We start from the raw sequence: 21722 nt of genomic DNA, 5'->3' as shown, positions 1-21722 counted from the left end.
ACTTGATATTTGTTAATTTGTTACTTTATAGAAGCTCTTGCATACTCTTTTGTTATGAGAGAAATGGTTTTAAATATTAGTTCTTGTACAACAAAATCTAATATATTAGCTCTTGTGTACCAGTCTGTAAAGGATATACATAGCCTTCCTGTACACCTTTCAGAAAAAGCAATGATGAATTTTTCGGAAAAATATTGGAAATTCTGGAAAAATTTCTTAGAGATATTATAGGAGAAAAAATTGAGGATGAGAAATTAATGTGGAGGTGAACTCATGGGAAATGTTAAATGTGAGGGTGAAAAATTAATGTACAAAAGGTTAAATAATAAAGAGGGTAAAATTGGAATTTTTGAAAATATGTAGGGGTGAAAGTACATGTGCTGGGGTATAGGGTAAAATTTCCCATTTTGTCCACTTGTTGGGTTGGTCTATTGCTCTATTGGGCTTTTACACAACACATTCATTATACAGCGTTTCTTTCTCTACATTCCATACTTCTCGCGCGCTCTATTTTTGAATTTTAAAATTTTAAAAAATAGGAGATTTTAAAGGTAGTTTAGGGTTTTAGCATATACAATCTGACAATATTACAAGCCTTTTAATAAGAGAGAAAGGAGCGATTAGAAATTAGACTAAATATTGATCTATTAATTAATTTGTTGGTTTCATTTTAGTTCCATAAATAATTATTACTCCTTTGATTGTACTTTAGAAAATCAAGTTGGTCCCGTTCTCTAATTTTTAACTTTAATAAATACTAGACCATTGACCCGTGCTAACGCACATGTCATTTAAAAAAGATAATATTCACTGAAAAAATAAGACACTGTAGTTCGCGTGAATCTAAAAATTGTCGTGAATCAAAGCATAATGTCAATATCAAAGACTTTGTTATTGTTCCATAATTCTAGTACGTAGTTCCTGTTACTTTAAAATAACATATAATTTTGAAAGGGAAATTGAAGTTCGTTGACATGCAAATAGTTTCAATAAGTAAGAAAATGAACAGTACACAAAAAAGTCCTACACATTACGGAAAACTTCTCTGTAGACCACATTTGATGCAACATCGATATCATCGCCGTCGTCGTCATTAATCAATATTTTTAAACCACCTCTCGAAGTAACCCGTGATATTGCGACGTACAACTGTCCATGTGAAAAAACAGGAGACGGTAGATAAACACCAACATGTTTCAACGACTGACCCTAACTCTTGTTAATAGTCATTGCAAATGAGACGACAGATAACGGAAATTGCCTTCATGTCAAGCAAAACCTCATAATTTGCTAACCCGTGCTACCACACGGGTCAATGATGAGCACAATATATTAGTAATTTAGGAGTTCAACATCACATAAAAACCGTAAATTAAAATAACATGAAATATATAGCTATATTATGTAGGTAAGGTATGATTTACAATTAATGTTTTGCAATGATCATGCTTATAGTTAATGGTAAGTTAAGCATATTTTGAAGACACAATCATATGCTTAGATAGATCCTTATTCAACCAATAGAATATCAAATGAAGCATTGGGCCAATCCTTATTAAAACAATGATATGAATCATAGTTTACAACTTAATTTGTAGTTTGCATAGCTCAGGGGATATCTAAGACACAGTCACATCAGTATAATCAACCACCACCGTATAAATTATCACCGCGAGGGCCTTCTTGCAACAACCACCACCGCATAAACCTCCTTCTAGAATATAACAAACAAAAAAAGAGATGATAATAAATTAGATAGCAATCCAATTCAAAAAGTCATCGGATTACAAATAACCAAAAATCAAACTAAACAAATGCTCATACTCTTATTTCAACCCCGAATTTGAAAATTTCTGAACTGCAAAATCAACAAACCAAACCCCACACCAATCATATAACAATTACTTTGATTTTGTAAGAAGCCTAAAAAGTTGTTGCAAGCTATTTTGTACAATAGAGGAATTGAATGGAAAGAAAGATGTGTGGTTAACCTTAGTCACAGAAAAGAGGAGGAGCAGCTAAAAATCCATTTGATTTTTCTTCTCAATGTTAACACAATAACAATGTTTCTATATAAACACAAAAATTAAATTAGAATGAAACAATTAAATCATTGTGGAGCCCTGTTTGTTACATACTTAATGAATTAATTAATTAAATCAATTCCATTGTAAGATAAGCTAATAATTTTCGCATGGAGAGAGAAAACACACTTGCAATTTTGAAGTGAGATGAAGAAGTCATGACCAAGTGTAACAACGAAGCCTATCTGCAACTTTCTGGATAGAACCAACCCTTCCAGCTTCTTGGTGATAAATCCAACGACATAGTGGGAACCATCAGAGAAAGTGAGGCAATTTTATAAAAAAAAAAAAAAACTTCTATACAAACTCAAAAAAAGGGAAGAAAAAATAATAATTAGAATGAAACAATTACATAATGAAAGTGAAATAAACAAACATACCTGCATATCCCCAAATCCACATTTCCATCAACAAAATCTGCAATTTGTAAAATAAAGCTACAGATCAAAACATGGTGGAGAAAGAAAAAACATTGAAAATCATTGCATATATCATCATCTTACACAAATGATATTAGCAGATTCAGAAATTCTATGGGAGTTTAGACCAGTCAACCTCCAAGGATGCGAGTAACAAAATCTATTAGCAAAAGCAGCAGGAAATAATGATTTGTTTTGTTAAAAAAAAATAGGAGTGATTTGTTTTGTTCAAAAGAATAGGAGGGATTTGTTTCGTTCAAAAGAATTGGGAATTTCTGCAATAAAATAGGAACAATTTGTTAATAGGAGTGATTTATTTTTCTTTTTTTTAAGTTTATCTGTTTAGTAGGAAACAATTTTTTTAAAAAAAAAAAAATAGGAGATTTCTGCAATTTGATATTTTAAACATGGGTAATACAGTAAAAGCAAGCACTGAATTTAAGTTAAATTAGGGCAACAATTAGCATTCGGGTTAACTTTAATAAATAAAAGATAAAATATAATATATTAGGGTAAATGAGTTGAGGAAGTGAGGAAAAAAATATGGCAACAGAAAATATGGAAATCAATTAGATAGGTTTTAGGAGGAGGGAAATTAGGAAATCATGGTTAGGGTTTGGAGGAGGGGAATTAGGAAATATGGTTAGGTTTTAAAGGAGGGAATTAGGTTTTAAGAGGAGGGAAATTAGGAAATCATGGTTAGGGTTTGGAGGAGGGGAATTAGGAAATATGGTTAGGTTTTGAAGGAGAGAAAAGTGGCTATAATTTTTTAGGTTAAATATTAGTTGGAATTAGGGCAACAATGTTAGGTTTATAAATAAAAAGAAATATGGTTAGGTTTTGAAGGAGGGAAAAGTTGCTAAAATATAAGGTTAAAATTAGGGCAACAAAGCTTTGTTTAGGAACGTTTAAGAGAAATGTATGGTTTTAAAAAGAGATTACGGTTTAGGAGAAAGGATTAAAATATATTGGTGAGGGTTTGGAGGAGGGGAGTTAGGAAATATGGTTTATCGAAATCAATTAGATAGGTAGAAATTTCAGTTTAAGTGAAAGGTATGGTTTTAAAAAGAGATCTCGGTTTAGGGTAAAGGATTAAAATATATTGGTGAGGGTTTGGAGGAGGGGAGTTAGGAGATATGGTTTATGGAAATCAATTAGATAGGTTTTAGGAGGAGTGAAGTTAGGAAATCATGGTTAGGGTTTGGAGGAGGGAAATTAGAAAATATGGTTAGATTTTGAAGGAGGGAAAAGTTGCTAAAATATTAGGTTAAAATTAGGGCGACAAAGCTTTGTTTAGGAATAAGAAGATTTAGAGTAGATTATTATTCTACGTAACCCACCAAAAATTTCGTTAATTTTTTTTTAGTTTTAACAATTTTTGTTCATTTTGTCAAAACATATTATAGAAATCAAAAGAATAATTAAAAAAAGCCCACATATTAAAAAAGCCCACTAAAAAAAGAATAATTAAAAAAACTAAAACAAAAAGCCCACATATTATAGAAATCAAAACATGTTTGTTTCCTTAAAAATGATATTTGTACAACCACTTTTTGACAACTTATAAAGCAACCTTCTATCTCATACTCACATATGTTTTTATTCACTCTCTTATTCTTTCTTTCTCTCTCTATTGTTTTTATCCAATAAAAAAAGAGGAAAAAGTGGTTGTCACAAATGTTATCTAGGATTGGTTGTATAAATATCATTCCTCTTGTTTCTTTTAACAAGTTTAGTACTTTGCATTTTTTTTCTATTAAATTTCAACAAATTGTAAGAGTGGCAGAGGCGTAGATACATGGAAACTAGAGTGGCAAAAAGAAATATTAAAAAAGGTAAGGTAGAGTAGAGTGATGATGATAAAAGAATAGAAGGATTGACATTTGATGGTGACAAGCACTGATCGATGTTAATTACTACACTATCACTGTTTTAAGTTTAACTCACACAGTTCCAGTTCCAGACAGCAAGAGCCTGAAACCGAATGGTTTGATGGTGCCCCAACAGTGTAAGTAGGATTTATGTATTGATTTGACGTGGTACCATCACCTCTTTGAATCTTTAATTTAGAGCTATACTAATTTATATGCACTTTCTTCTTGTATTTTTCTTTGGAAAGTTTTATTTTGATATTCGAATTTTAATGTGGAATATAATATCTTTTTAATTTTGTGTGTATTTTTAAATATATGCAAGCTATCTTTACGGTTACACGTAAATGTTATTCAACTTACATGAAAAATGCAAGTTATTGAAGATAAATTATGAGATATCCATAAAAAAACTATAATATCATGATATATGTTTCGCATTCAAATAACGCAACTAATTTTTTCTACTCCCTCTAAATTTTATCATTAGAAAGAACATTCTAGAGATCAAAGAGACATATTTATCCAATAATTAATACTCAGATGAATTTAAATTTATTCCGTGAATATTTTATATTAAATGTTATGAAGTCCACCAACTTATTTATTAATATTGTTCTTTTTCATAATAAATAAGGTACAGATAAAATTTTATATTGTATTCATGAGTTTAATTTAATTGAAAATGATATTATATTATATATATATATATATATATATATATATATATATATATAAATTGAATTTTCTACTTATTAATCTTAGATGATGAATATCTATCATTGAACCACTTGATTCAAAAAATATTTAACATTTAATACATTTTAAAATTGTTAAATATTTGTAATTTAAAAGACAACAAATAAATTTTTTTTTTATTTTCAATAAGGACGGAAGATGTGTTAGGTTTTTTTCCTTGAAGAAGGTGTATTATTAGTTATTGTTTATTAAATATAGTTAGATTTTGAAGGGACAAGCATGTATGATTATGATTACTCTCTAGGATGAGGGTGGCGATGGATGGATGGGTATAGTATAGATAGGTTACGTTAAATCATTTTTGGCATATTTAATGCATATTGCGTGCAACATCACCTATGAAATTGCCTCAAAATAGAAAAATCTCAAATGTAGTTTAAGCAACACAGACACATTGATCCCACAATACAATACCCACAATTATTATTATCAGTGCCGATTTGATGGCTATGAATGAGCACATATACACACTTTACTGAGTCATGTCTCCAACTCATGTTTTTGCAAATTATGTAACGCCACTTCTTATTCTTATTAATTAAAATATCATAGCATCCCCTAATATTTCAAAATTAGAAGAATAAGTTCTTATTAAAATACTACACCTTTTTTTTAATTTTTCATCGATGCTCCATGTACTAAACCTAAAAATACTCCTTATATAAAATCTTTAGAAGTACTATCCTTCAATAACTGGCACTGGCAGTGACAATTCCAAGATTGTAGATAGACATGATTTAGGGTAGTACTCTCACTCCTAGTCCAATAGATATGGTTCAAAATTCAAATAATGAGGGATATATTATGATTAGTGATGACTAATGAGGAAAGAGAATAATGATATAGGCCAGGAATTTAGTGTGATCAGCTTTTGAATTAATAAAAACTCTGATGTTTAAGCAAAAGATATGCTGAAACAAAACTGTGACCTGTTTGGTTGGAACTCCCAAAAGTGTCATACTGTTTCCTTCTTTTCCACTGAAAACAACAGCGTACAATATGCAGGTGACGTAGTCTCCAGTTGCCTCCTAAGCCCAACATCATGATTCATGTGCTCACATTTTCATTTAAAAGCATACTATAAGTTTACTCCTATTCTTCAAATTTTCTTACCCTTAAATTCTTGCACAAATTAATTCTTCTATGTATGTATGCTAACAAGTGTCTTAAGTTATTTATTAAGGATTCAAAAATAAAAATAATTGATAAATTTTATAAATAAAAACTAATTTTTAATTTATTGTTTTAATGTCTTGAATATACAATTTCTAAGATATAATTTTTTGTTTTAGTGTCATAAGAGCATTTGATAGCATTTCTTATTCTTCTATTACGGCGAAATAAAAACAGGTTTATCTTTAATATAAAATTAACAAAGCCTGGTTTGATTTTCCTTTTCATAAATTAAATTGTACTGTAAAAAAAGTATGAGAGATTAAATTGAGTTTTCATTCTTTTGATTTAAATCATCAAAGATTGAAATAAAAAAGTTTATTGATACACTTAGTGCCTTAAAATATTGGGTGAAAATATAGTATCGTTCTTATTTGTGTGGTTCCTCTCTATTCGATTCAATTTTGTGGGGAAAGCAAGAGTGATTCAAGGTGGTAGATCACAGATGCAAAGAGTCTCATACTTGAGGAAGAGATGTTAATGTGTTAAGTGTAAGTTAAAGTTTTGCATGAATGCAAGAGTAAATTTTAAAGAGCATTTAAATGATATATCCATATACCTAGCTAATTCCTTAAAGTTCTATATTGGATGGAATATTAGATTTTGAAGAAGGTATAAGTAAAAAGACTCATATACTTGATGTTATAAGATTTTTTGTAAGGATGTGGTATCAATCTCACTCGTGTGATTTTTAGTCTAATGTGGGAATCATATCCAGTGTAGGATTCTCCGGTAGTTCCAACATTATGATGAATTTTTTTGTTAGTTTTTGGATCCCCGACAACTCAATATATTTCGTATACTCTCACAGACAAAGCACACACTCCTTGTTGCTAAAATGATATTTGTACAACCATTTCCTAACAATTTTTGTGACAACTTTCTCTCCATACTCACGTTATATTTTTACTTTCTCTCTATATTGCTTTGGTTTTTGTGCCAACATATTTTTTTTTGTAAAAATATGATTGTCAACCAAATTAATGTTCAAATAACATTGCTCATCTATAAAACTAATTCAATTCTAAGGTTATTCACAATATTATAAAAAAGAAATTTACATTAATTGCTTTCGAATGGTTTTAATGACTATGTTGAATGAGAAAGAAAAAAAAAAGAATAATAAATCTCATCGTATAACGTATTATAGGTCAAATAAGGGCCCGTTTTCGGTGGGAGACCTCAATAGGTCTCCTACCATAGGAGACATACTCTTTTTTTTTTTTTTTTTTTTTACAAAAATGAATGTGAGCCATTGGATAAAGGTCAACCAACCCTTAGATTAAAATGCTTACCGTACACCTTCAACATTCAATTGTTTTCTTTTATTTTAAATTAGTAGTGTATTTTTCTTGTGTTGGTCTTATAACTTGCATTTGTAGGTCAAATCAGTATTAGTTACCTGTTGTTGCAGGTCATCAGTAATATATTAATCACATGTAACTTTAAAAATAATTTGATGTATATATGTATGTGGTTTTTCCAAACTACAAAATTAATAGTTAACTTTAATATTTAACTATTAATTGTTTGTTTTTAAGAAAAAAAATAATATAAATTTTTAAGTTTGGGGGACATTTTGCACATAAGTGCAAAACTTCAGGGTGATATTTGCAAAACGTCATGTTCACTAACAGAAAAATTTGACGGAGGGGTAAATTGACTAACATTGTGAAATTTCAGGGGGTAATTGAAGTTTTGTTAATTTCAGGGGGGGTAATTGATGAAACTTACAATTTCAGGGGGGAAATTGACTATTTACTCATTACTTTATTAAAGACAAAAATTAAACATTATACTCCCTCCCTCAATAAATGACCTAGTTGACAATATACATTATTAATTTAATATACTTTGACCATATTTTTCTAATAATTCACAAAGATAAATAATATCATGTAAGATGTTGTTGGAATCGTCTCGATGAATATTTTTAAAATATTAAGTTTTCATAATTTTTTTTTAATAGAGAATTGAAGATATCAAAGATAAAACATATGCATTGGTACGTGTGTCGAAGTCAACTAGATCATTTAATATGGGACGGAGGGAGTAATATACATTACTAGTGGGTCAACATGTCTAAAGATCTATGCCATTGAAAACTTCTTTCCAAATCCAATGGCTAAAAAGCATTTTAGAAACCAAAAAAAAAAAAAAAAATGTAGTCTCCTACCGTAGCCTAAGCCGTCAAATAATCCATAGTGCACAAGGACATAAGTCTTACATGTATAAGATATTTTTTTTCAAGAGATTGTTTTTTATTCGGTTGATAAATCTCATCGGATTAAATATGATGAGATTTGTTAATCTAATGACGAAAATAAATTTGTGTATAATGCAAAACAATTTTTTTTTCTGAACATTAAACAACGTCGAATATATAATTTCACCATTTTAAAAAAATATTCAAATTTTCCTTAAAAAAAATAATATTCTAATTAACAAGTATTAAACTCCAGGAGGGACAGAATTTCAAAAAGTAATAAAAAGACAGACAAGAAAAATATGGAAGGTGGAATAGGAGGGCCCCCAACCACACAACACAAGCGTTGAATGTTGTTGAGGACTTATATTGCTCCTCATTTTACGTTAGTAAATTATTTATTTATGATTTATGAGTGGATGTATCATAATAAATGATTGTGTGGTGCGGTTGTAGCATAATGTATGTAGCTAGCTTCTTGAAAACTACTCATCATATTCATATACACGAACTCTACTACTGCTGGGTTTGGTCTGCAAGCATCTCCATACACAAAGCTACAGTACAGGTAACCCTAGCTTTCTCTCTTTCTAAGATCACTCACATGTTTCACCTGTCTACTACACTCTACACCTATAAACAACTTCACGTTTTGTTTCTTTAATTTTCTTGGCCCTTGCTAGCTAGGGTTGTTGATTCTTTTATTTCGTCTCTTCACTTACCTACCTAGCTTCAACTTCAAGCCCTCTACTTACTTTTAATTTTTTCCTAAACGAATGAAATTAGGGCTTTAAACTATTTTAATTTATATGCAATATGTATATATATGTTTCTTTACTGATTTTCTCTTGCATTATTCTCTTTTCTAATTTTTACTATTGATTATATTAACTTCTCTCCCATGTTTCTCTTTAGATAATCTTTCTGTAATTTTTTGTAGTTATTAAATATGTATTTTATTTTTTTTGTGAGCAAAAAATATGTATGTATATTTCTCAAATCATATACAGTCCGAGTTTTTTTTTTTTAATAAATATTTTCCCCTTAATTAATAGGACTTAAATAAACATGCATATATAAGGTGATGTTTGATATGTTCTTTGCAGGATAGCAAGTCTTTGATGTTGTAGACTTGTTGGGTTGGAACTTGGAATGAATAGCATAAAGCCTGCAAATTCAGCGTGATAAATTAAGATTCTGTAACAGTTCCCATCATTTTCAAGAATATCTATATTAACAATCTAGTCTACAACAGTACATAGTTATCTTTACTCACATTAACAACTAAGTTAAAGATGCAGGATCTTGTTCAAGTTAGAAACATTAGAAATGCAAATTATAAGCTTGATGAACCAGTTTATTCATCAACAGAAATGCTCAACTTCTTAACTACTACTACTTCAAATCCTTTGGAGTATCAAGAACTAGGTGCAGCTTCAGAACCAAGTAGGTTAATGATGCAACATTATCATCAGCAACATTATGGTTCATTACCTCATTCTGAACTGAGTGATTTTGGAAATTGGAGAAACAGTGTTCCTGCTCCACATCAACTCACTGATCAATATTGGTTATTAAACAATGCAAACAATTCTCTTTCTTATGTATATGGTGCTGAAAAGCAATTAGGTTTGATGCATCAGAATCAGAATAATTCTTTGCAGGATGTTGTCAAGTCTATCACTTCCAATAGGTCAGATTCAGAAATGGCATCACTTATGCATCATAATGGTCAAGGAATTTGTGTAGGAAATGCTTCTGAACTTCAACTTCAACCAAAACCACAAAGCTTATCATTATCACTTTCATCTAATAATATTACACAAAGCAAGCCTTATGTTTCACATTTTGAAGAGGGGACTTCTTCAACAGATGAATTTCGAAGTATGAAGCATATGAAGCCTTCCATCATTTCTAGAGATTGTGGAAAATCACATCAAGACTTGGTGGTTGGAATAATACCTAATTCAAAAAGTCCTGCTAGTACTAGTTATGGAAATCTGGGTCCACTTGGCCCTTTTACTGGTTATGCTACTATTCTCAAGAGTTCAAGATTCTTAAAGGTTGCACAAAATTTGTTAGATGGGATTTGCTCTCCAAAATTGGTGACAGCATGTGATGTTTCTGAAACTGAGGTTGCTTCTAAAGGGAGTAATTATTCATGTTCTTCATCATCAATGTTCCATAGTGCTGATTGGGGGAACAGAAGTAGCTTGGGTGTTTCTTTGCGGCCAGATTATCAGCAGAATAAAGCAAAGCTTATGTTCATGCAAGAAGAGGTTGATTTTCTTACTACTTTCTATATAAATCTAGTTTAATGATTTGCTTCTATGACTATTTATTTTGCATTAAATAATGTCTGTCTCAGAAACTATACTTTACAGTAACTTGTAAGTAAAAGGCCAAATGCCTTTATGCTGTTGTGTGCACTGCAAAAAGTAGCAAGTTTTAATTTCTGACAAGGTTAAGTTGCAAAGATAAATAAATTGGTTATGTATCACTCTCTAGAGAGCATGAGGAAACAAATTATATCTTTGCATATTGTTGAGACAATTGTATAAAAATCTATCTTGAGTTGAGACATTTGTGTAAACATCTATCTTGAAATGCGTACAACTCTCTCTTGATGTATCTAGAACTTCCCCGTAGAGCCCGAAATGGTCTAACAGATTCATAAGAATATATCATGTTATCAGCATCACTTTAATAGGCATGCTACTACTCTTATTTGTTTTGAAACTAGGTGTGATGAATTGGTCATGTTAAGTCAAAGTAATTTTATTGGTTTGAACCTAATTTTATTTGATTCTTGTGATTATGCTAATGATAGTTATCATTTTTTTCGTTAATTGTCTTCAAAGATTGGTTTTGACACTGTTTTGCCGGGATATGTGTAATAGGTTAACAAGCGATACAAGCAGTACCATCAACAAATGCAAATGGTTTTTTCATCCTTTGAATCAGTAGCAGGTCTTAATTCAGCTACTCCTTACATCGATCTGGCTTTGAAGACGGTATCAAAACACTTCAAGTGCCTAAACAATGCTATTTCAAATCAGCTCAACCATATAAGCGAAGTCCTGCGAAATGATTTGTCGATACCAACCACAACCAATAGTACTAAACTAGTTGACACTAATAATGTGGCAAGCCTAAGATGCATGGATCAAAGCCTACAAAAGAATAAACCTGAAACGGTTCCATCAGGTTTTCATGATCCACAACAACATGTTTGGAGGCCTCAGAGAGGCTTTCCGGAACGTGCAGTGGCGATTCTTAGAGCTTGGTTGTTTGAACATTTTCTTCATCCGTACGTTTGTCTCTCTGTCTCAATTAATTCTTAACTACATGAAGCTTTTCTATGTGTTATTTGTTAAGGAAGAAATTGAGTTTGAATTATGATTTTTTTTTTTGTGTTGAATTTGTTTTCAGTTACCCTACAGACACTGATAAACACCTGTTGGCTACTCAAACAGGTCTTTCGCGAAACCAGGTAGTTTCCTACTCCTTTGAATTCACTATCATGATACTTGTTGACTTTTTTATTTGTTTGATTGAAACTGTATAATAATTGAGACATTTGGTCACATTGTTAGCTCTTGAGTTGTCCATAACATTGATCAAATACTTCGAATTTTCGACTACCAAAAATTACCAGAATTGGTAAATCCATGGAATTTTTTGATAATGTGTTGCTAAATTACCAATTCCATTCCTTTTAAAATATTGTTTTAAGTTTATTTGTACATACTAAGAAAATCAATAGGTTTTGTTACTTTTGATAAAATTAATCGTTGTTTTCCTATAATACACTTGATTATTTATCATGGTGTAAACTATATCCGATTAATGCAGGTATCAAATTGGTTTATTAATGCTCGAGTTCGCGTGTGGAAGCCTATGGTTGAAGAAGTACACATGCTTGACAAAAAAACAGCAGATGCCAGTGAGAATTCCAGTCTAAATGAGAGAACATATGGCACCGAAGTGGGTACATGCAGCCAGCCTAGAATGGATAAGGCATTGAACAAGTTTGTTATGCATTCAATACCTGAAAACCAAATTCAATGTATAGATACAAATGCAGAGGAAAATGAGTTAAATGAGGCAGAACAATGGAGTAGAGAGAAGAGGTATAAATTGGAATGTGGAATGAGTTCAAGAATGGATGGAACACTTATGGATTTTTTGCCATATAGACATAGTGGACATGATGTTGTGAGATCACTTGGATTGGATCTGTTTCATTGACATTGGAACTTAGGCATGGTGTTGAAGGTGTGCAACTTAGACATCTTGACTTTGTAGGATGATTATTGGCATGTGCCTTGTAATGTGGTCTTGACTCTTGAGCATTATTGAAATGAAGGTAGATAAAATTTGCTTCCAATGTTTTAGCTAGATTTTTGTGTAGTGCAAATCATTACACATTGTTTGGTTTTACTATTTGAGACACCGTTAGACACTAAATATGAATATATCTTCTAGGCAGAATTTGAACATTGATTGGTCTCTTCGGAGAAGTCTGGCTCCTTCCGGTAGATCCAAACTCCTTTGATAAATTAGTAACGCTTTATTTATTTACTAATACAATTATTACACGTTTAGTTAATTATTACACATTGTTTAGGTTAAGTCTACTGTGGATAAATAAGATAGTGCTTATTTTCTATCATTATATCTTCCTTGATCCAACCCTGGAACTTATTGATTTAATAGTGAAAATATACATGTTCGTGGTACTACACCGACCTCATTAGCTTGTGCAGAACAAAAGTAACTTACAACTTATTGCATATATATCTTCTTCTCGTAGTCGTAGACCAATTCATCCATTGCCAGGATGCGTACCGTAATCCTTGCGAGGTATGTAATGATGATCATTATCGTCATTGACACCAAAATGGCTAGATCCACCGGGTTTCCCAAAGTCCTTCCGAGAAGGAGGAGTTGGGATTCGATGGTGATTCTTGAGGTCAATAAGTTCATGATCTCTTTCCATGCCTTGCTCTTGTTTCTGGTTTTCAGACATTTGGTACACTAATTTTTTTTTATTGATTGCCATACAAGAGCTAGCTAGCACCAACAGTGCAAGTGCAATTGCAAGAAGCTTCATTTTGGACAAGAATATTGATACAACCTTCTTTCTTCTTGCGTCTGGTTAATTTTGTAGCTGGATTTGCTTTGCAATGAAATTAGAAAAATGTTAAATATAAAGACATCAACTGAGGAGGAGTAGTCATACAGTTTATGACTGTACTATCGTGAAATAGATTAAATGAGACAATTTTAACTTATATTTTTTGTTCGGAGATAGACAAATCGACAATAATCATTAGAAACTTATACATAAAGAGGAGTTGAGGTTTGAACACCAATCCGGTCTAACAATTTCAATTTTTTATTTTGCCAATTTGATGTAGGAATTATGGACATTTTTGTTTATATTTTGTTAAACTTAGATACGTCAATTTTGTCTATATTTTGTTGTGTGGAGAATATATAAGGAAACAAATGTTTTTTTTTTTTTTTTTGGTGGATAAACAAAATGGCAAAGTTATTATAAACTCACACGCACAAGTGGAGATACCGGGATTCGAACCCCGGTCATGGCATCCGACCTAACAATTTCGGCATTTTGCCAGTTGAGCTAGGACTTCTGGATAAACAAATGCTCTTTCTAAAAGGGGAAAATATCTCTCTCGTAAAAAATAAAAATAAAGTGATTAGTTCATTTGGTAGGACATTGCATATTACAAAAGTCGAGACTCGAATCCGGACACCTCACTTATTCTCTTTAAAAAGAAACTTTCTAACAACTAGGTTAGTGAAGGAAAAAAATTAGAGATCGACCCGCATAAAAATAGTGGATAATTAAATTTGACAAATCATGATATTCTAGGGATAAAATAAAGTCCATAAAAATGGATCAAATAAAAGTGAGTTAAAATCTTATTATAGTTTTCAAGGTTCTAATTATTTTCAAAAGGTTAAAGAAATGAGGTAAAAAACCTTAAAAGTGATTATTTAAAGAAGTGATTAACCATTGACTAATCCATAACAAATAAGATGAAAGAGTTAATATAGATAAAGTTTTCAAAAATCACTTATGAAATTGAAAAGCAGCAGCTGCGAGTATTTTTCACAACTTCTCAATATATAAGTTGAAGTCAGCTTGTGCATCTCAATTTACTTAGTTCCTTTTTCTTATTTATCTATTCCATATAGATATCTATAAATGAACAACTATAAGCTCATGATACATATAAATAATCCAAACTACTTAAAGTAAGAAAGAGTGAGTTGAAAAAGAGATCATGATACATATAGTTAGTTAATCTATGCATGACCTTTAAATTATGTACGGCATATATGTGTCCAAAAAATTACCACATGTGGTTGCTTTAAGGTACTCACCAGATAATAATAAGGATGCTGCATCTGTGGTAGTGTTGTGTCTTTTGTGTGGAGAAGAAAGAAGAGGCTCAATCGGCTTTTATAGGGGCATTAATCCCCTCCAATATTAATTATGAAAGACAGTAAATAAAAATTGATGCATTTGGTCTATAAATGTTTTTTTTTTTAAATTTAGTATCCGATTCAAGGACCGATTAATTCGGACCGATTAATTTGAGGGGACTAATCTCGCCGCCCACTTTCGGGGCCCTGTTCTAAGCCAAATGTTTGCTCTGTATGGACTTGCCCACCGAAATTGCCACCAGAAGAAATCAAACCTGAGACTTTGAGAGGAGCACACTCCAAGATCTCAAGCCAACTATTAGGTCAACCTTAAATGAGTTTTTTAGTCTATAAATGTTAAACTAGATCTATCAATTTTTGTCATAAAAGTTTTTTTTACAACTCAAAAATTGTCTTATACTGTATATTAATATGTTAATGAATTTAATAATAATTTTTTATCTTTCTTATAATTAAAGTAACACTTGATTTATAAGCAAAAATCATCATTTTAGATATATATCATTAATTGAATGAATTTAAAATATTAATTTTTATTTATAATGATGATCGAAAAGTGTGTGTATCTTTATACTTTTTTTGACAAAATGTATTTTTATACTATTATTTTAAACATTATCACATTTTAATTGTTCAAATGTCAATCATTATTTTTTATTGACCAAATTGTTAATTTTCAGGACGGAAGGGAGCAATGAATTAAAAAATTTGAAGTCAACTCCAACTAATAATATTATGGTGGGGTTGTGAGAAAAGTTTTAAGTGTCATGTCCATTAAATTGTTAATGCTCCATCTTATAATTACATGTGGACTATACATAGGAGATTTCCATCTGATCCGGGTGTATTGGTTATGTTCATTGATATGCAAAGTAATTTGTGATCTTTCATTTCCTCCTTCAAAATACTCTCATTATTCATTTGCAACATAAAATGGTTATTTTGTCAATGTTATCTTTAGTTAAAAAGGAATCGAATGATAATTAAATAGAAACCCTACATTAATGTTCGTATTTTAAAAATATTATAAATTTTATCATAGCGACTTTCTTATATTGGCATATACCAATTTCTTTCAACAAATGTAAACAAATAAAATTGATAATGGGTGCAATACAAATATTTAATGGTGCAAATAAAATCTAAGAAAAAATTGATTTAATTTAAAACATTATATTGTCTAAAAAATTTGATTTAATTTCGGTTTAATCTAAAAATTCTAGTAAAACATTACATTAGTGCTAATAATTTTGATTTAATTTATTTAAATATTTCAAAATGTTATTAATGTAATTATTTTTTATATAATTATTGCAATATTACACAACATGTGCAAAAGCACGAGTGTTTTACTAATATGTATTTAATCTCTACAAAACTACGATTTTGTAAATTTAGTTTATACAAAATAAAAATGTTCAATTTTAGCCATATTTTTTTTTAGGGATTAAATGCAAGGACTAAAAATACTCATTCTTTTTTTGTGTGGAAATTAATAGAACGAGAGAGAAAAATTGATTAATTTTTTCAAAGGACTTAATTCAAAAAGTTGTAATAATTTTGTAGAGATTAAAATTATATTTAACAATGTCTTTTTATTTCAATGCCGACATGTATGCTTTCTCCTATAGCTTCTTAGGGATCATGAGTGCTAGTTTAGAATTTGGTTTAATCATCGATTCAATTGAAATAAAATATATCGGTGCATTTTTTGTTCAAAAAAAAAAATATATTGGTGCATTTAAAAGTTATTTTTACTTACCTGGTGCATAAAACATTATCATAAATAGAACCAAGATGACTTTTAGTGAATCATGCTAGTTAGTGCAATTAAAAATAATCATATCAAATTATATAGGGAAAATTACATTAACCTTTCTTAAGTTTTTTCGTTGAATGTCACAAACATTCCTCTAGTTTCAAAATGAACATCCACCTTCCTTAAGTATCTTTCTAATTGACACATGTACCTCCCTTTTGTTTTAACATCGTTTATCCACCATTAATGGCTATTCAGCTACTCAAATCAATACAACAAGAAAAGCGACTCGCAAATGAACAGACCATTATAAGTTGATCTCCACTGAATATTAATTTATGAGATATGGCACTGATTTCCCTTTTCTCCTTTCATAATCAGCGTATGAGTTCCTCCGTTCCCTTTTTTCTTTCTTTTAATCTAGGGTTTTGTATTTAAAATCCATTACCGAGTTGGAATCTACAGTATTGTGTTTGGGCAAAAGTGGTTTTGCTTATGAGCATGTTGTTGTGAATGTCCGACTAATATTTTGGCCTTCAAATAAATTAGTTGTTAATTGTTTGAAGTGTAAGTCTCGGAGTTTAAGACTAACAAGTTAATGAGTCATCAAGTACCGATTCTCACAAGCCTCCAACAACCAACATTCTGAGTTGGTGGCCTTGAAAAATAATCATCTCCCTGACTCCTCGCTCGTGCCATTCACTCAACTGAGGGGCTTCTTCGCCTTATTGATGTTATTGTTTACTTGTCGAGTTTGTCTAACAAGACAATTATTTGTAGGTTTAAACATTGCTTATAACATTGTTGAAGTTCTAACACATAGGGGACAGATGTCGAATACGATGTCAGGATATCAAGAATGTTGATGCAATGTCAGGACACCGTAACAACACAATTAATAATAAACAAATTAAAGTCAATTGCAGGAAGTAAATAACACAGGGTATTTGTTAATCCAGTTCGATGCAACGTCACCTACATCTGGGGGTATCCAAGCTAGGAAAAATTCACTATAATGGTATTAATTCAAAACCCTATGTGAACAACCTCCAGTTCACTGCCTTCTCACTTAATCATTACATGTAGTATTTCTATCTAAGATTCTCCTAGATATGAGACTTCTCTCACTTCCTCTCAATCACTCACTAGTGATCAGTGGCGTAGCCAGGACCTTGGGTCAGGAGGTGCAATTTTTTTAAAATTTTTTATCATCATTATTGTTATTTTTTCTACATATCATTAAAATTATATATCTAAATTTTAATAAAAATATTATTTACCTCACATTTTTATCCTCTTTACATTTTTATCCTCAAATTAATATTTCTTTTTATAAATTCTTCTTGTTGAGGATAATCTTATTTGAGTTTCGAGATACGTCAGGTACAAAACACAAGTATCTCTTTAAGTCAGATTTAAACATTAGTCTGTCACATTGTAAGAGTTTAGTCTCTTAAATTTGATCCAAATTGGTGTCAAGTTACATTTTAAGTGTACCGGTATACTTGTTTTTTAAAATAACCAATTATTTTTATGAAATAAAGAGCTATTTTTCAAATTGTTATTTTATAAAATGTCATTTCATAAGAAAAAAATATCATCTCATTGTTTATAAGAATCATATCAAAAATTTTATATTTTATCGTAAAAAAACAATCAATAAAATTTATTTCGTCACTTTGGATAATGAATTTAGTTGTTGTAATTTTTTTAAAATATAATGCATTTAACTATTAATTAAAAGACCGAATATATTGATACAAATTAAATTTTTGAGTGTCCCATAGTTTTTTTTTTTTTTCAAGTATTAAGTGTAACATATATATTGCCCTATTATTATTAGCTGCATATATCACTACATTTAGTAGGGTCCAACCCAATGGCTATGTTGTTTTGGCCTATTATTATTAGCTGCATATACGTCACTATTATTATTACCATTGTGCAGTGGCAAGATTTAAGCTGGTGCAAAGTTATAATTTGAGCAGGTTCAAAATGAATAAAATAAGAAATATTGGTCTAAATTTAAAACTTTGAGGGGATGCAGCTGCACCAGCTGACCAATACGTGGCTCCGCCACTGCTAGTGATAACAACAAATACAACCAAGATGGAGACACACTCCAATAACATAATCTTCTCTTGCTTAAAAGCTTATGAGTGATTCACAGTTACAACTCAATTATTAGTCCAACTCCATCATCAAGATGATACAAGAGTGGCTCACAAATAACAAGGACAAGCACGAAACCCCAAATGACTCTTTTCTAAAATGACGGTTTCAGTCCTTTTACAACTCAACTAAACAAACCATTTATGTTCTTTGATAATCAATGGCAGCAACGAGAGAGGTATACAAAATAAAGCACAAGGCTTAACAACTAAACCCTAAAAGACTCAATTTTGTAATATTGATTTCGTGAATGAAACTAGGTCTGAGTCTTCCTTTATACATTCAACAACTTGGGCTTTAGCTTCAAAGGCTAAACAATCAGCATACCAAATATATGGTCTTCACGATATTCTAGGAGCAAATATATTGTTTCCTTAAATGTTTTGACATCCATTCTTAGGAAACACGACAAATCTTAAACCGAACTTTGCTGCTTCTGAAAACACACGCTTCTTGGACAATACTTTACGTGAATCATATCTTCAGAGATTTCGCACTTAAAACAAATATTCCAAGAAATCGAAACAAGGCATGTAACGCCCTAATTATTTATTTAATTATTTTATTATGTGGAGTATATATATATTATTATATATGATGTTTGATGATTTATGCGGAGTATGTATATGCATATATTTGTATATATGTGATTTTTGGATGTTTTATGTGGTGCATTGTTTTATTATATGGTTTATTTAATAATAATTAAAATAAGTATGAAATAGTAATTATTTTGAGGTTTGGGGAAATAATAGGAGTTATTAGAAATTATGGGGAGTTAAGTGTAATTAGGAGGGAGTTACTTTTAAGAGGGAAGTTATCAGAGAAGTTAGAATTAGTTTTACGTAGAAGCAGTTTTTGGGAGAAAGCAAGAGAGAACCAAAGAGGAACCAAGAGTGGACTTTTGCTGCACATTTCTTCTGCAATTTTAAGGTAAGGGTGGGGTTTACTTCAATAGTGTAGATTTTAAATTCTGATTTTGTGTTTAACAGAGTTCTGGTGAAAATTTGGAAATTATGGGTTTTGTGAGAATTGATGATTTTGGGGTAGAGAATGTAGTTCTGGTGTTAGAAATAATCTCTGAATGTATGCAGCAAGTCAATTTACATCTGTAAACTAATTTGGGGAGTGAATTGAAGAAAAATGGGATTTTGGGGAAAAACCAGTTTTCTGCCCGTACAGAAGTTCATCGCTCGCCTCGCGAGCAGCTGTTCTCGCCATGGCGAGTGAGCAACTTCATAGCTCGCCTCGCGAGCAGACCAACTCGCCATGGCGAGTAGCCCAGATCAAAACTTGATTTTTGAAAAGTTGTTATAAGATGTTTTGGGAATGGTTTAAGATACCTAGATGATTATAAAGAGGAATGGTGAAAGTTTTAGGTTAAAAAGATGAACAGGGAGCTTAGAATTGGAGTTTGAGTGAGAAAATGTCACTTTTTTCCGAAAGTACCTGATTTTCACTCGCCTCGAGTTCGCCTTGAACTCGCCATGGCGAGCTAGTGTTTTTGTGAACTCGCCATGGCGAGCAGATGTGCTCGCGAGGCGAGTTGCACAGTTCCTGAGTGCTAACTTGCTTGTATGTTTAGTAGTGGTTTGAGGTTGTTGGATTTGAGCATAGTTATATTTAATTGTGCATTATTATGGATTGATGAATTGCTGGTTGTTGTTATTACTGATGGCTATGATGTATGATTATTTATTAAACCATACATGTTGTATTAATTGGAGTCACATGGAGTTGCATTGCATGGTCAGTTGTATGTAGATATACACAAGTAGGTCCATTGCATATGCATAAAACAGCGGTGAGGGCTTCGGTCCTGGAGTACTAGTTGCTCAACAGCGGTGAGGGCTTCGGTCCTGATGAATGCTTTAACCATTCAAAAGCGGTGAGGGCTTCGGTCCTGATTGGTACCACATGCATAATGCATTTCATTAAGAAGTCTAAGATGGTGTCTTAGCAGTGGTCATGTCATTTGCATGAGTCTTGGTTGTTGTTCGATTTTATCTGATGTTGTTGTTGATGTTGAATATACATTTATTTATATATATATATATTCATTGTGATCTTGATGTGTTGTTGATGTTATTGGTAATATGTACATTGTATACATACTTGCTAAATGGATTATTATGGTGATGTTGTTGTGGCTTGTGAATTAAATATTGATAATTGCAAGATTAATATGTTTGAAGTAATAGGGTGTTAGATTCATTTGATGATTTTAATATCTATATTTATTGTTGTGAATCTCACCCCTTCTGCTTGAAAACGTTGCCCTTCCTATGGGTAACTTGCAGGTGACCCTGAGTAGTAGGTGGTGGCTCAAGAGTCGTGTCTAGGGCTCTGATACGTGGGATGAGAATTATTATATTATATTATTGTTGTTCTCCTTTCCATGTATCGAATTTTGGAACTTGTTGATGTGGCCCTTTGTTGGTCGACTTATTGTTGTTAGGCTTAATGCCAAGATGTTATTGGAGACTTAAACAGTTGTTGTTGTTATTGAAATGCAAAACTTTCCGCTGCATGATTTTGAAGTTATGAATGATGTTGAATTAAATAGTTTTATTTTCTATTTAAGAATTTTGAAATGACGTGTAGCATGCCCGTTTGTGGAATTACTCTGATGTATATATATGCTATGTTATTGTTTTTGGGTAACAGGGTGTTACAAGGCACGCTACAATGTCGTACCTACATGTCAAGACATCTTGTCCAACATCTTGCTAGAACATTTGTTTTAAAAAAATGCGGTCCATCACAAACTACAAACCTAACAATTGTCTTGTTCGTCAT

At 31.2% G+C, this 21722-nt stretch overlaps 2 long non-coding RNA genes and 1 pseudogene across 3 annotated transcripts; 1 reads left to right on the top strand and 2 right to left on the bottom strand.

Moving 5' to 3' along the window:
* Positions 1–1540: 1540 nt before the first annotated feature.
* LOC120578098 (uncharacterized) lies at positions 1541–2628 on the bottom strand. Of its 2 annotated transcripts, XR_005644030.1 has the most exons (4): positions 2588–2628; positions 2465–2501; positions 2214–2302; positions 1541–1714 (listed from the first exon to the last, which is right to left on the bottom strand). It is a non-coding gene; the product is annotated as an uncharacterized lncRNA (long non-coding RNA). The 2 variants fall into 2 exon arrangements; XR_005644029.1 differs by having other exon boundaries at positions 2465–2621.
* A 6279-nt stretch (positions 2629–8907) lies between these two features.
* Positions 8908–13116, top strand: LOC25487833 (BEL1-like homeodomain protein 9; annotated as a pseudogene).
* Positions 13117–13198: 82 nt separating this feature from the next.
* Positions 13199–14973, bottom strand: LOC25487832 (uncharacterized). Its single transcript, XR_003009230.2, has 2 exons — positions 14930–14973; positions 13199–13694 (listed from the first exon to the last, which is right to left on the bottom strand). It is a non-coding gene; the product is annotated as an uncharacterized lncRNA (long non-coding RNA).
* Positions 14974–21722: the final 6749 nt, after the last annotated feature.

The sequence above is a fragment of the Medicago truncatula genome, chromosome 2 (genome assembly GCF_003473485.1).
Source record: "Medicago truncatula cultivar Jemalong A17 chromosome 2, MtrunA17r5.0-ANR, whole genome shotgun sequence".
NCBI classification, from domain to species: Eukaryota; Viridiplantae; Streptophyta; class Magnoliopsida; order Fabales; family Fabaceae; genus Medicago; species Medicago truncatula.
Note: the sequence above shows the minus strand (reverse complement) of the source record. Positions and strands in the feature narration are given on the sequence as shown.